Source organism: Etheostoma spectabile, chromosome 8, assembly GCF_008692095.1.
Source record: "Etheostoma spectabile isolate EspeVRDwgs_2016 chromosome 8, UIUC_Espe_1.0, whole genome shotgun sequence".
NCBI classification, from domain to species: domain Eukaryota; kingdom Metazoa; phylum Chordata; class Actinopteri; order Perciformes; family Percidae; genus Etheostoma; species Etheostoma spectabile.
The window spans coordinates 16104889-16119218 of record NC_045740.1 but is presented as its reverse complement, the minus strand read 5'-3'; the positions used below and the strand labels follow the sequence as shown (position 1 = coordinate 16119218).

General features: G+C 40.8%; 2 long non-coding RNA genes across 2 annotated transcripts in view; one reads left to right on the top strand and one right to left on the bottom strand.

The window, feature by feature from the left end:
* The window catches only part of LOC116694241 (uncharacterized), a 16286-nt gene extending 9671 nt beyond the window's left edge, over positions 1-6615 (top strand). Inside the window, exon 3 of the long non-coding RNA XR_004333090.1 lies at positions 6604-6615. This is a non-coding gene — a long non-coding RNA (uncharacterized LOC116694241). The remainder of the gene's footprint in view (positions 1-6603) is intronic.
* A 5221-nt stretch (positions 6616-11836) lies between these two features.
* Positions 11837-14330, bottom strand: part of LOC116694240 (uncharacterized) — a 17448-nt gene continuing 14954 nt past the window's right edge. The window contains exon 3 of the long non-coding RNA XR_004333089.1: positions 11837-12051. This is a non-coding gene — a long non-coding RNA (uncharacterized LOC116694240). The remainder of the gene's footprint in view (positions 12052-14330) is intronic.

Genomic DNA, 14330 nt, shown 5'->3' with positions numbered 1-14330 from the left:
GTACGGCAGCCTTGGCCACAGTGTGTGAATGGTGAATGGTTCCTGTAATTTGTAAAAGCGCTTTGAGTAGTCGTTAAAACTAGAAAAGTGCTATATGAAAACAGTCAATTTACAAAAACCCATGCACAAGACTTTTTATGACATCCTACGAGATTATGTGACAGCCGGTCACATGGTTCCGTTTAGTGGTCTTCACGACAGTTAAGTTCAGGCACCAAAACAAGTAGATTGTGGTTTGAGTTAAAACACCTGTCCTCTTAAGGAGTACTCCCGGGACATGAACACCCTTTTTTGGGGTGATAGTCTTTTTTTTTTTTCTTAACTTCTTCTGGTAAACAAACTCCGCCCCCGTGTTAAGGACCAATCCATCCACCCTAGTCTCGCACTGCCAGACTTTACTCCACAGCGCTGCGGAGGAGGATCGGGCTGGTTTGTTGGCATTTCTTTAAACCAATCACAATCTTCTTGGGCAGTGCTAAGCGCCGGATGGAGTAATAGTGCCTTCTGCAAAATAGCCTCAGGAAGAATATTGTTCTTTAGTGGAACATTTAAAGGTAGTTCTAGTCGTGCAACAGAAAACTCAGATTAGACAGATAGTCTAGCTAGATGTCTGGATTTACCCTGCAGAGATCTGGGGCCTCTTGTATGTTTAAACGTTGCCTTTTACGGACACTATGTAATGTATAAAAAATGAACTTGACGTGAGAATATGTGGGCCGTCACGCAAACTGTTGAGCAGTTGTGAGAATGTGCGGGCCGTCTGTAAAGTCTTTTCTGGCTCTGTGGCAAAATCCAACTGAAAAGTGCCAAAAATCAATAAACAAATTACAAAATGTACACTTCACTTACTGGCTTGTGACTGTGACGTTGTCTAGGAAAAAACAATTATACCCACTGATATTCCATAAATGGGAAATTAATGAAAAAAATCCACTTACAAAATATTTTCAGTCATCCTCTGTATTTCCCATGGATGAAATATCTTACTCACTGTGCAACAAAAAGATCGGCACGGGAAAATGCAATAGTATCTGTGAGTGTGTAGTTGCAAAGGCTCAGAACTCTGTGGTGTACAGGAGGCGGGACGCAAGGATCCATCTCCCCGGGAACAAACGTTGTGTCGGGAAGGCCAACTCATTGGATGGGTACTTGATCCCGTGGATGATTTGTAGGTCATGTAAGTGAACAAGGTGTACTCATGCCACCAAACACTGGTCCGTCTTGACTGTTTTGATTCTGCACATATCTCTGTTACTGTAATCCTATTAAGTATGTCATTATTTCATCCATGCGTGGTGCAGCAGATCTGCCGTGGAGACGCTGGCATCACTAACCTCCCCTCTTCTTGAGCTGGGTCTCCCGCTCGCTGGACTCAGTTTCACTGAGCGTACTAACACTTAGAAAATAAATGCCATTACATTAGTGAGCTCAAACTGCTCATTGTGCGTAATTTGGACTGACACTGGGATGCATGTTGTTCTGTATCTGGTGTGGCGCTGCCACTATCGGCTTGATTTCCACTTTGACATTAGACCTTTTTTATTTCTGCCATGGTCACCAGTTGCCACTCTGGGCATTTTCTTTTATTGCTTATTCTAGATGACAAATCTCCAAACAGAACATTTCTTTCTCTCCTCCACGTCTGCAATCAGCACCTTTAATGTCATAAGAAATTTTTCTCCCATCTGCTCCACATTTATAGTCATTTCCATATTAATTTATGCGAGGAGGCAAGGCGGGGTTGGTGGCTCGTTCACATGCGCTCAATTTCAATTTGATTGTGATGTATAAAGGAAAGGTGAGCAGGACTTGGCGTACGCCCGGTTTTATATATAGGAATATTTCTGTGCGTAGGTACTTTTCAAGTTTTGGCTGTACGCCATATACTGGTATGAAAGCTGCAGAGTCTTTCATACATGAGGTCCCTGAGGAACAGTTAACCTTAGTCCCCATAAATTCACCAGAGTTTAGAATGCCAACCCGAAGAAAGCGGAAGGTGACGGACATCTGGCCAAAATGAGGGACATCGGGCAGAATTTCTGGCAGCACCGGAGCAATTCCTAAAACAAAACATTACTGATATAGACTACATCCACCTCGACCTCCTCCCTAAGCGGATCTTCACGCTCTTATACAGCAGCAGTTGATGTGGTGCACACAGTAATACAAATTACAGTGCATTACTTTTTTTGTAGCAAATGGTTCACACTGCTTATGAATACACACATCCAGCATGTGATTGTTCACTTTTCAGAGAGTTTGGAAAGTGTTCCAGAATAGGATGCAAAAACAGAGTTGACAAAGGCCTTGGACTGTTCTGTTGCTGGGGCTGCGGAGGCTATTTCTGGACATGCTCCTATGATTCACCAGTGGCTGTTTGGAGGTTCTGACGTGTCAAGATGTGTCATTCCACTAATTGTCACTCTGACTTATCCTAAGCCCTCTCCAGCCCCTGAGCTCTGCTCTGTCCTGAGATAATTCTGGTACAAAACTATAAGCAGAGAGAGTAGGTTTTATACACCTCAGGGAAGGAGAATCTGGTTGGGTTCTCTGGAGGTTTAGTGTACAGCTGGACTACAAACACTTTCCCTCTTTTTCTGAACAGAAACACTTTATCAAAAGTTCTCTTTGTGCATTTATAATGTCACTTGTGGCCGTGAATAAGTAGCGCATGTTGAGGTGTGAGGGAATCTCATTATGGTCATATCTTCACCAAGTCAATTTAAATATCAGGACCCAGGGTGTTATTGTTCCTATACCTCAAATCATACTTTCAAACCATTTTCTTACTGAAAGGTCTCTGAACAAAGTTTGCTCACTTTCCTGCCATAAAAGTCCAGATGAGGGAAGATGTGAGTTAGTAAAAATGTTGATGCACTCGTCTGAGGGACCCTCAGATATTAACGTGCGCTCAAAGCAATAAGATGAAGGCAATATAGCTAAAGGGTTATTTTGGGCCACCGAATTTTGCCTCTTATTGTTAAAGGTTTCTTATTGTAAAAAGTGACTTTAATGTAGATTTTCATTCGGTGGTACCATATCGGTGCATAAACTCCAGTACTTACCGATACCAGCGTTTTAGGCCATATTGGAAGCAATACCAATACTGGTATAGGAACATCTCTAAATACAATCAATTTATCAAAATGCTTAATCCACAGAGAAATGCACACAGCCCGTATACAGAAACTGTGCCGTTAAAGGACCCGTCAGGACTTCGGTACAGTTGCGATTTAACAACAATACTGTATTAGGTAGGAAGTGCTGCTACAGTGCAGTTACAGTTCCATTCCCCGGGTGCAATGACATGTGCAGAGACCCTGCTACAGACGCAGAAAACCCGGAAACACTGATCAATCAGAGCCTTTTTAGGAGGGGGGGATTAAAGATACAGAGGGTTGATACAGACAGGCAGTATGAGAAAAATAAAGTGTTAAGCATGTAAACATATTCTAGCAGAAACCCAAAATATAATAATATAAGATAAAATAATACAAGTGTTAACCGGAAAATGAGCAGAATATGGGACCTTTAAAGCTTGTTGGGGCTGTATGCACCCTGAAAGGGATACCAGCAAACACCACTAAAGGCTGAATAAAAGTACTGTATTGCCAGCTGTTGTTTTTTTAACCATACATTTTTCTAGGATTGAACATCAGTACAGCCCAGTGCTCCTTGTAGTGCAGATCAAAATACAACACACGACCGGCTGTGACTGGTGACCAGCTGCGGCTCTTGGTCTAACGGCAACAACAGGGAGTTTGCTGATCCGGGATCAGACCCCTTGCACTAAAGTTTGCACTTGTTGAATTGGACTCGCTACAACTGATACCTGGAGATCCGTCTCTGTAGCTCTCCTCCTGGTGGGGCGTGGTTTTTGATTGACAACTTGGGCGGAAGTAATAAATAATGCTTGCTGTAACAACAACAATAAATGGCTCCTAGGTACGGCATGTGAAGGGTGAATGGTAGACAGTAGACAATAACACAGTGAGTTATTAGAGCAACACAGTTTCAAATTAAATGTCAATCAAGTTAATATATTTTATAAATGCTTATGCAGGCCTATCCTAGTTAAAAATACTTCTCTAATGCATCTTTTTTGTGCTTTATCTCTGCTGCTGTGCAACAACAGTCATCAGATGTGTTTAAAGTGCACAATCTTCAATTGATATATGAATGTACGTCACCTTATCCAATTATTATTATAAGTATATTGTATGTGTGTACATTGTATCCTAGCATTTCATTTATATTTATATACTGTGCTGTGTGACTGATTTTGCTGCTGTAACACCATAATTTCCAACTTTTTGGGATCAATATCTATCTATCTATCTATCTATCTATCTATCTATCTATCTATCTATCTATCTATCTATCTATCTATCTATGTCTGCTTAGAATGACAACAGTGAGCAACAATTCCTGGCTTGCTTGGTGTTACATCAGTACCAATAATAGATATTCACTTCAACAATGACACACTGTAATGTGTTATAATAGAAGCATTGTTATACATATTTACATCCCAATATTATTCAGGAGGCTCAACATTTCCATTTGGGGCATGGCAACCAGTCCCCATCCGGTATAAGCCCCCATCATGATTATGTGCTGGGTTAGGCTGATATTACCCTATTTAATGTTATTTTGTGGTCACACTGAGTTCCCTTTTCATGACAATATCCAAAGTATTCGGCTTAATTATGTATGCTGGAGTATTTGTCATTAGGATGTGAATATGCATATAAACAGCTTAGCCCAAATATGACCTCAGCTGGAGCATGAGCTGGTATCCACAGTATCCTCCGTGTGTGACTGGCTCGTTTTCAATGAAATGTTCTAATAAGATTGACTTAATAGGCCCACCAGACAGTGGATTTTTTTTTTTTTTTTTTTTTTTACACTTTGTCTTTCCTTACTGATTAATGTCTTGATTTTTGCTCTCACAATATCTAAGCACAATTTATGGAGGCTTTAGGGTTTAGACACAACGTTACACATTTTTCTACATATGTTTTTGGAGCATCTAACCTAAAACGTTGCACCATGTTTTTTTAAGATTCATATGAAGTTTTGTATGTAAAATCTGTATGTGCAAAGTAGGCTGACAATCCATGGAAGCAAAAAATGAAGTAAAATACAATATTAGAGCTAATATAAAGCATTAAGAGTGTAAGTAGCATAAACAGAAGACTTCCAACCTTCCAACACTGGTTTTGTATCACTTGTATGATATTTGATTGCATTTTGTATTTAATCTGTAGTGTCACTGAGATAGAACATTACTTTCTCAGAACAGAAATAAGAACTGAAAAAGAAAAATGGCAGAGGATTGGGCTTCCGTATCTGGGGCTCCAGGGTCTTGGAGAGGTTTCAAGGTCCCTGCCATGAAGGTTGGTTTAATTCTCTCTCCCAGTTATCTCCCGTTTGACAGTAAAGGCAACAAAAAGCCTTTGAAAGGCTCCGTGGGATGAAACCGTGATTAAGTCCCCCAGACCTCTGTTAGATCTGGATTGATTTTTTTGACATGAAAGTTTGGGCAGTTATCTTCTAACTTTATAGAATGGGTCAGTGACTTCCTCCAAACCCAGAGAATCCTAACACATCTGCAGGGCTTCTAAACTAATTGCTTTTTTTCTTTTAATCTCCTCCCAGAGGGGGGGACCTTGGACAAATGGAGCAGAAATGGGTTCCCTAAAACCGTATAAACGCCCCTGGGTTTCTTGGTTTTTTACAGCCTGTATTTTTGGTTGCATTTTAAAATACGATGCACTTTGTCTTGTGACAGGTGAATTCAGGGATGTGACCGTGCGTGCCACGCATGCACCGCTGGAGCGCACGACTCCAGTCGCACCGCCCTCCTCTCCGCCGCCGGGGAAGAGCAGTAGAAAGAGCAGACCGGAGCGCAACATCAACAGCCACGGGACCACAGAAGCGATGTGGCAGCAATCTCGACAGATAGAGATGCCCCGTGAAATTCCCAAAGTTTGTCTTATGTGAGAGCTGAAGACAAAGAGAAGATCCAAACGCGAGAGGGAAGGAAACTAATCGCGCGGTGGTGCACCAGCCGCTGCAGAAATCTCCAGCGGTGCCTGCCCGCCTACCTGCCCGGAGATCCGAGATCGCGAAGCGCGTCGGGTGCCCGTACCGAGCCAAATTCAGCCAATCTATCAGGAGACAAGATATAGGGAGAAAGGAAGAGAAAGCTGCCCACTTCTTCAGATACCCACCCCCGCTGACAACTGCGTTTGGACACCCCGCATTGTCTGGATGGTGAGTGATGATTCTGTGATGTTGGCATGTTTGACAGCGAGTTGAGAGCTGATGGATGCTGGAGGACTCGCAGGTGAGGCCACGTGCACCCACACGCGTGTTGTGGTTCTTATCAAGCTCTGCAGTGTGTCACCGAGATGGAACCCGGGTCAGCCTCCCTCAACGCACAGGCGTCACAGCGTGTGTGCTGGTGTGTCTGATAACATCAGTCACACTCAGAGAGCATGCATCCAATTCCCATCCGAACACAGCAACTCGGCACAATCAGAGAGAAGAGTCCAGATCTTTAACTATGTCTTTAAGCACAGTATAGCTCCACTGAAGAAGCATAAACAGCAGGAGGCATTGTTTATCTAAATTAAATCTTTGCCTAATGGATCACAACAAATAAATAGCCTACATGGAGGTCACAGTGTCAATGTTACACACCAATTTATATATACACATACATATACCCATATACAGTACATACATATTTTATTTTTGATGAACTCATGCTGAATGAATCAACATTTTAAAAACACTATACACATGTAAGGATTGCTTGTTTTTATGACATTATAAATGTTTGGAGCATTCGTTGGACTGAACAAGACACATTGACACATTGACACATTGGACTGTCATTCCTTACAACTGACTGTTGGCTGACTAATAAAAGTAAATGTTCAATTAAAGAAACATTAAATTAAGAAAGGAACTAAATGGTCTGTAGTTGCATGGAACAGCATGTATCCCACACACATAAAGTAACTTGCCTTGTCGAGGCCTTCGTCACTGACTGGCTGACTCCAGTTCTCTTAATATCACAATTGCAGCGGTAAGAAAAGAGCAACACATCTGAACAGCAACTAGTCAGAAACATAATCACATTGCCGTATTTATGATTCTTTTTTTTTTTAAACTCAGCTTCTGTGATTCTGTTAATTCCACATTATGAAAACTAAAAGAATAGCTGACATGATTTTACCTTATGAACGCTGAATGGAAACTGTTAATAGTAACACATCTGCAAAAGGCACGCATTGTCCTTAAAGTAGCCGAAGAATTGCATCATCTGGCGGAGTGGTTGATGTCCTGCGGTGCGAATGACAGCTCCATGGCTCATCTGAAAGGCCGGTAGCAAAACAGCAGCTCATTACAAGCGCAGCGGCTCGGGCTTCCTCTGGCAGGAGGCTGCTGGCTTATTAGGGGTCACAGAGGGTCGAGTCTCCCCCAATGAGCCTCAGCTTGTTACCGGAGTACTCTGTGAAACCACTGTTAATTGGAATGAATTCATTTTCACTGACAGATTTAAGAAGTACACAAGCCAGCAAAACTATCTCCGTGCTGTCAAAAACTCACTCATCCCAATTATGTTTTAGTTTGAAAATGTATTTTGTACAACAGCAGTCAGGCTTTGAATTTGAAAAACAGATAGGAGACCTCATCAGTGGGGCTGGGTATTGTTCAAAAATGGTTCGATCGGGTACAGATACCAATACCGTGACTTTTGATATGGCTTCGTAAACAAGACTTTTTCCGATACCAATTTTATAAAAACAAAAATAAATTACAACATTACACATCACAGCACAAATCTTTTTATTTATTCTTCAGCTCGTACTACCTGAGCCCCGTCTCTGTGTAACTTAGAGATTTTCCTGTGTGTCTCTGCCACATGAAACGTTAGACAGCCAGTCGTTCAAGCGTACAAGCATTTTATAGCTCTTGGTAGGCATGCTGCATGCTCTATGGCTCACTGATGATGATGAGATTTACTGATGAAATTGGATTTTCATTATTTTCAATACTCGATACTAGAGCAGTTTGGTCGGTGCCTAAAAAGTATGGAATTTGGTACCCAGCCCTACTCATCAGTGTCATTAAAGCGCCCATATTCTGCTCATTTTCAGGTTCATAATTGTATTTCGAGGTTTTACCAGAATAGGTTTACATGGTAAACACCATGTTTTTGTTGTATTGCACATTGCTGCAGATTCTGTTTTCACCCTGTGTGTCTGAGTCTCTGTTTTAGCTACAGAGTGAGACATCTCACTTTACTTTACTATCTTTGTTGGGAGTTGTACATGCGCAGTAGCTAGGTAGTGATAACATCAGCTAGCTAACTGTTTCTCCAACTTTGACCAGTACAAGGCAGGATTAGCTGGAAGACTTCTTCTAAACAAGGGCAGACTTTTGGAATAGCTGCAGAACAGGGACATGGAAGTAGTTCTTTTGGAGATTATGGGGAACTAGTGTGTGTTGTAGCAGTGTTTTGCCATTGAGAACAAGCTAGCATGCTAGCGCTAGCATGTCTTATGGTTAGCCACCTCATCTCGGCTAGTGACGGAGAAAGCCATGCAGATTTTGAACAGCTCACCCAGAGACTGAAGACAGAGGACATTCAGAAACCTTTATCTTACTCAAAACAGCATGGATAGTTTTTTTCCCCAAGTTGTATGCATGTGGAAGCACTAAAGACACAAAATAACACCTCAAATCCCAGAAAAAGTGATTTTTTTTCTTCATATAATGGGCCCTTTAAGAACCAGTTATGCCTCCTGTCTGCAGGATGTTCTGCTCCAGCCTGCCCCTGATCTGTAGTGCTTGCCTTAAAGAGGTTGGTGGGGTGAAAAATTACCGATTACGCAATGTGAAATATTTCGATCCAGAAGAAAAATATTCACCAGCCTTGTGGGGTTATATAGTTCTGTATAGCAGTATAAGAGTCCATTCAAGTGCCCAACCCAAAAAAATACTGGATATGGATTTTCTTTTTTGTTAAATCTATTTGGATATGTTCTTGGACTAAGAACACACACACACACATATATATACATATACATATATATATATATATATATATATATATATATATATATATATATATATACTGTATGTCTCAGAATAGACACCAGTGGTCAGCTATTTGTTAGGTTAATAACCTGCTAGATTGTTGGGGTTGCAAAGAATCTAATTAATTTACTAACAGCAATAATTCTAAGCCAAATAGCGATGCCAAACATGCACTATCATGGCTTTTATGGGGGCCATAAAGACTAGATCCCTCACTGGCTTCTGATCTGCGATGCAGCCAACTGTGTTCATGTGAACACTAGTTGGAGGTCCATTTTCTGGTATTTTGACCTCAGTTCTCAGCAGTGATGGGCAAGAAAATTTGCCACTGAACCACCTGTTTAACTGCTGAATCATCTTTATGTTGAGAAAGAAAGATATTAGATATACTGCATAGGATTATTGCATATTTGTATGTTGTTGCCTTGTCAGACCATCCTCAACCAGAAAATGACCATGTAAGTCAATTGTGCAAGCATCTTATAACAACCTATATTTATGTTTGTTGTTAGCCTCTAGTTGTCTTAGTAAGTATCGCAGGAGCAAAAGACTAAGTGATGCATGAGGAGGCAGGTTGGAGAGCAGGGTTTGTGTTCCATGGAAAACCAACAGTCACTTCATTAAGTACACCAACCTTTATCGACTAAAGTTGTAATTTTATGTGACTCGTTTTAAGCCAATCCGTGATCGTTTCCTTAGCTTAAGTATTTTTGTTTCCTAAACTTAACTATATATGTTTCACAATGGCAACCACACATTTAAACGGTTTAAAATTGCAACGGTTACGTTAAATATGTAACAAAACTACCCACGTGGTCCCTTGTTATAGTCAAGTGTATAAGCAACCATTGTGCTCATATATGCCTGTTTTGGGAGTCATTGGCTACAGACCTATTCTGTCGTTTAGGTATGGGGACGTGTTGGCCTTGTTGTGTATCACCAAAACACAACAATTGGCTGTTTGTACATTAAGCAAACCATGATCTTTAACACATGAAAGCTATGGATAAATATTACAGGCATTTACGTACATTCACATATGAATTCCACCCTTCAGAGATGCAAGCTACCCACCAGGTGTGTAATGACAGTGGAGCAGCACCTTGGACATGAGTCCAGTGGACACGGAAACATTGAGTAGACTCACAACTGCTCCTTATGTCCACTCTCTGGACATTAAAGGTTATACTGTGGTAATACTGGACAGATTCCAGCTGTGACTAGCGGTGCGAAGCAGAAGCCAGGCTGGTGCTAAAAAAAAAAAAGGGCCTGTGTATGTAATCTCTCCCAGCTAAAAAATGACTAGACTTCTCGAATAAAAGTCATGCGTTTGCATTCATTTATACTGTACAAGTAATTTAAATGAAGTCATTTTTCTCAAAAGGAAGACGGTTTCCATTGACCCTGTGTGATCAGGCAGAACATAAACCTAGAGAACTCTAATATCTCTTACTCTTAGGATGGAATTATGAGCAGGCGGTGTCTCTGTTGCCTTGTTACAGTTAATGCAGACATTTTATGAACATCCTAGGAAGCTATGTCATTTCTTCTAAAATCATATTTATCTTCCAAACGTTGTCAATAGAGTTTTATAACTCCACTCCCTCTCCTTTTTTTTCCCAAAGAATTGAAGAGAATCAGTTTCACGTGTGTGTACAACATGATGTAACCGTTGGAACTGCATTTGAAAATGCTGAAATAATATCTCCCTAGCAGCAGGATGTTTCCAGTTGTTTATAGAACAAATCTGAAACGAAGATTCTGGTTGAATTACCGCATTGAGAAATGACATTTCTCACAGCGTGCGATGCGCTGAACTTGTTTTGCTTCTTTGAGACACTGACGATTGCAACAGCATCCACTCAGGTAGTCCCAGCAGCCACTCACTTGATTCTTTTTTTCCCCGTGAAAGGTTAGACAAATGCCACAAATAATTGTGGGTCTGCCTCTTGTCCCCAGTGCCTCACCATGTTGATTATCTGAGGTAGTGCAGGTCATGATTGTCTGGGCAGCTGGAAACTATCGGGCAGCCACTGAGCATCGCTGTGACACAGAGGAAGTGAGGCGTAAGCGCCGTAGAACGAAGGTCGCTTCGGCGATAGCTGATCTAAGCTGCGGCCTGTGTTCAGCCCCCGTGAGGAGAAATCGTAATGTCATCACTGAATGAATGGCTGTAAGCGTGGGACTGACTTTCTGCCCGGCGGAATGAGTGAGAGAATGGACCGTACTTACAGTATGCTTAGCACCAATGCCAAGTTTATCAGAGGAAGGAGTTGAAACACTTTAGGCATGAATCCAGACTGTTTATTCATACACTCGGGGATGCATTGATGTTGCCGTCAAGTACTTAGCTGGTTCAGTGAGCATCGGGCAAAGCTTGAATATCATGTTTATTAAGAGAGGGGAGAGAAAGGGATTCTCGGGCTTTGGGTATAATATTCACTCCCATATGCTCAACATAATGTATGCTTCCACTTCAGGAAGACAGAATCACTTGTAGTCAGTCACCCAGCGCGGTTTAACCGAGTTCACCTTATATGTCAGCCTGGGTTTGTTGAAGTTTGTGAAGTTACTTTCATAACCTGAACTTTTTTTTTTTGAATGGAGAGATCCTGAGAATCCAACAGAAACTCATCAACTGTTGATTCAGTCTGTAGGAATGGAATGTCTTGCGGATTTTACCGAACGTCCACTTTCTTCCAATTTAACCTCCATTTTCACTTAAAGGGGCTGTAGGGAGGATTGTGACGATCCAGGAATTAGCCAAAGAATTTAAACATCGACAACTTCTCAGTCCCCCCCCCCCCCCCCCCTTTCTGTTAAAGCCCAAATGGTCTTCTAAGCCCCTCCCCCCCCCACGAGGGAGAATGAATCAGGTGCCTGAGCAGTGATTGACATGCAGTTAGACACCCCCCCTGGCCCTGATTGGAGGATCTAAACAGGAAGAGGTGGATTTTTGGCTGTAAGTGTTGCCAGAGGAGCTGGATTTTACACGCTTCATGTACTTCTACTTGAATATGGGGTCAATTTCAGCAAATATGACAAAATGTTAGTTTTATAAGTCTTACCTACTTCATCTTTAATTAAGACATTTACAATTGAAGGTGCCTTACTGTAAGTAACATGACACTGTAGTCAACCGCTAACAGCAGCCTGCTACTCTGTCAACCCCCTGCAGATGGATTCATTGGGTGCTAAAGGACAGCAAGAACCTTCCTCACAGACTTTAAGTGGCTACTTTTTGTTGTTGTTTGTTATGTATCAAACTGTCAAGCCTTCTACACCGTATGAAGTAAAGTTAGTGATGGTCAGGTGAATGTAAAGGAGTAATACAAAGTGAACTTCTCATCTGTTTGTTAGGGCATTACAAATTTATTAAACGCTTACATTTTTAGTGTTATTTTTTCAGCATAAGTTTGATACGTTAACCCTTGTGTTGTCCTCCCGGCTAAAGAAATGTTAACACGTTTCTAAAAAAAAAAAAAAGTGAATTTTTTTTCTTCAACTTTCAGGACTTTTTGTTGAATTTGTTTTAGTTTTGTCACTTTTTTCAATGTTTTTGACGTTTTTTTTATATCTTTGTTGCTTTTTTGTGGTTTTGTTTGACTAATTATCACTTGCAATTTTTTCCACATTTTTTAAAACTAATTGTGGAGTTTTAAAGCAGAAATATGCTATACAATTGAATAAAACACTCAGAATTCAATGGAAGTAGTGAACTGATCCTTCATTCTACTTGACAAGAGCGTTTTATAGAACCATCCATGTTCATTTTGGAAACTTGGTTGAAAGAAAGACAAATTTCTGATATAGACATTTTTTTGAAAAAGGGTCAAATTTGACCCAAAGACAACAGGAGGGTTTATAATCTTGAAAGTTTAACCATTTTTATTTGTTGCTTTAAATGTAGTCTCCTATTGCCAGACCTATAGTATATATAAAGTAAATCATAGCATATAGACCCTTATCAAAGTAATGTACACTACTTTGTATGTATCTAATACTCAACCCCTAATAGTGGCTCTACTACACAGTGATAAAACAGAGCTTGCTCCGTACTGACACTTGCACTCTATGTTATTTGTAAGTAAGTTATTTGTAGTTTTTTTGGAGATTGTAGAGGAGACACAGAGACTGTATTAGGCTATAATAATAAAATAATAAAGCTTTACTGCAGACACAGGTCCATATCACACATCACACAGTATGAAAAGGAGATTCAAACATACATAATATTTCCATATTTTCCTATAGGATAAACAGGCTATTGAACTAATGTTGTCTTAACCTACTGTAGAAGTGTATCTATAACAGCTTTCCAGAGGACTGACTAGGGCTTCAATCATATGGTTCTCTGACTTGTCCAGACGACACATAAAACTTAAGAGCGCCTCACAAGTTGGCACGCTAGTGGACACAAACAGCTGACTGGCACTCTGCCACCTAGGGACACCAAGCAGCAGCCTCATTGCATCATTGTAGGCTACCATGAGCCTCTGCATACTCTTTTCTTACAGTTCGACCACAGTTGAGCAGTATATGGCGGTGTGATGTAGGTTCTAAACAAAGAGCACTTCACAGAGTCAGAGCACATAGAAAGCATCCTAACAAGAGTGTTAGCTTGAGAATAAATTTGACATTGCTGTCTGTAGAGGTTTTTGTCATCCATCCAGTCGTTGGACATGAACCTATCATAGAAATAGTGCCATATAATGTGTTTGCCAAGAAAGATTAAAAAAAATGAACAAAAACTCACAACTTACTGACAAGTTGGGGCTTGTTTTTACACAACTAGTTTTTCATTTTGTAGGAAAACCCTATTCAAACTTTTGAAATACGAAATAGTGCTATGTGGCTGACATTGAGGACAACTGTGTGTGAACAGGAAGGGCAGTAAAGTCCATCCATGCATGTTGATGGACAGAAGGGATACTCAGCTTTAATGCTCGACAGAAATGATGAGAGAGTCGGCTGCTCTGAATATGCTGGCATGGCAATTACGCATATAGGCGAACAAAACGACTTGTAAAAGCAGCCTATTAGCCATGACACATGAATATCACCAGGGCAGAGCGGCTCACACAATTTGAAATTACACTTGACATGATTTAAATTCCTGTTTTGTGTTTGTTCTTTTGTCAGCATTAGAAATTATTTTTTGAGACCAGTCCAAACTCAAATTGTGATGCTTCCAGAGGGGCTCAGATCTTGTT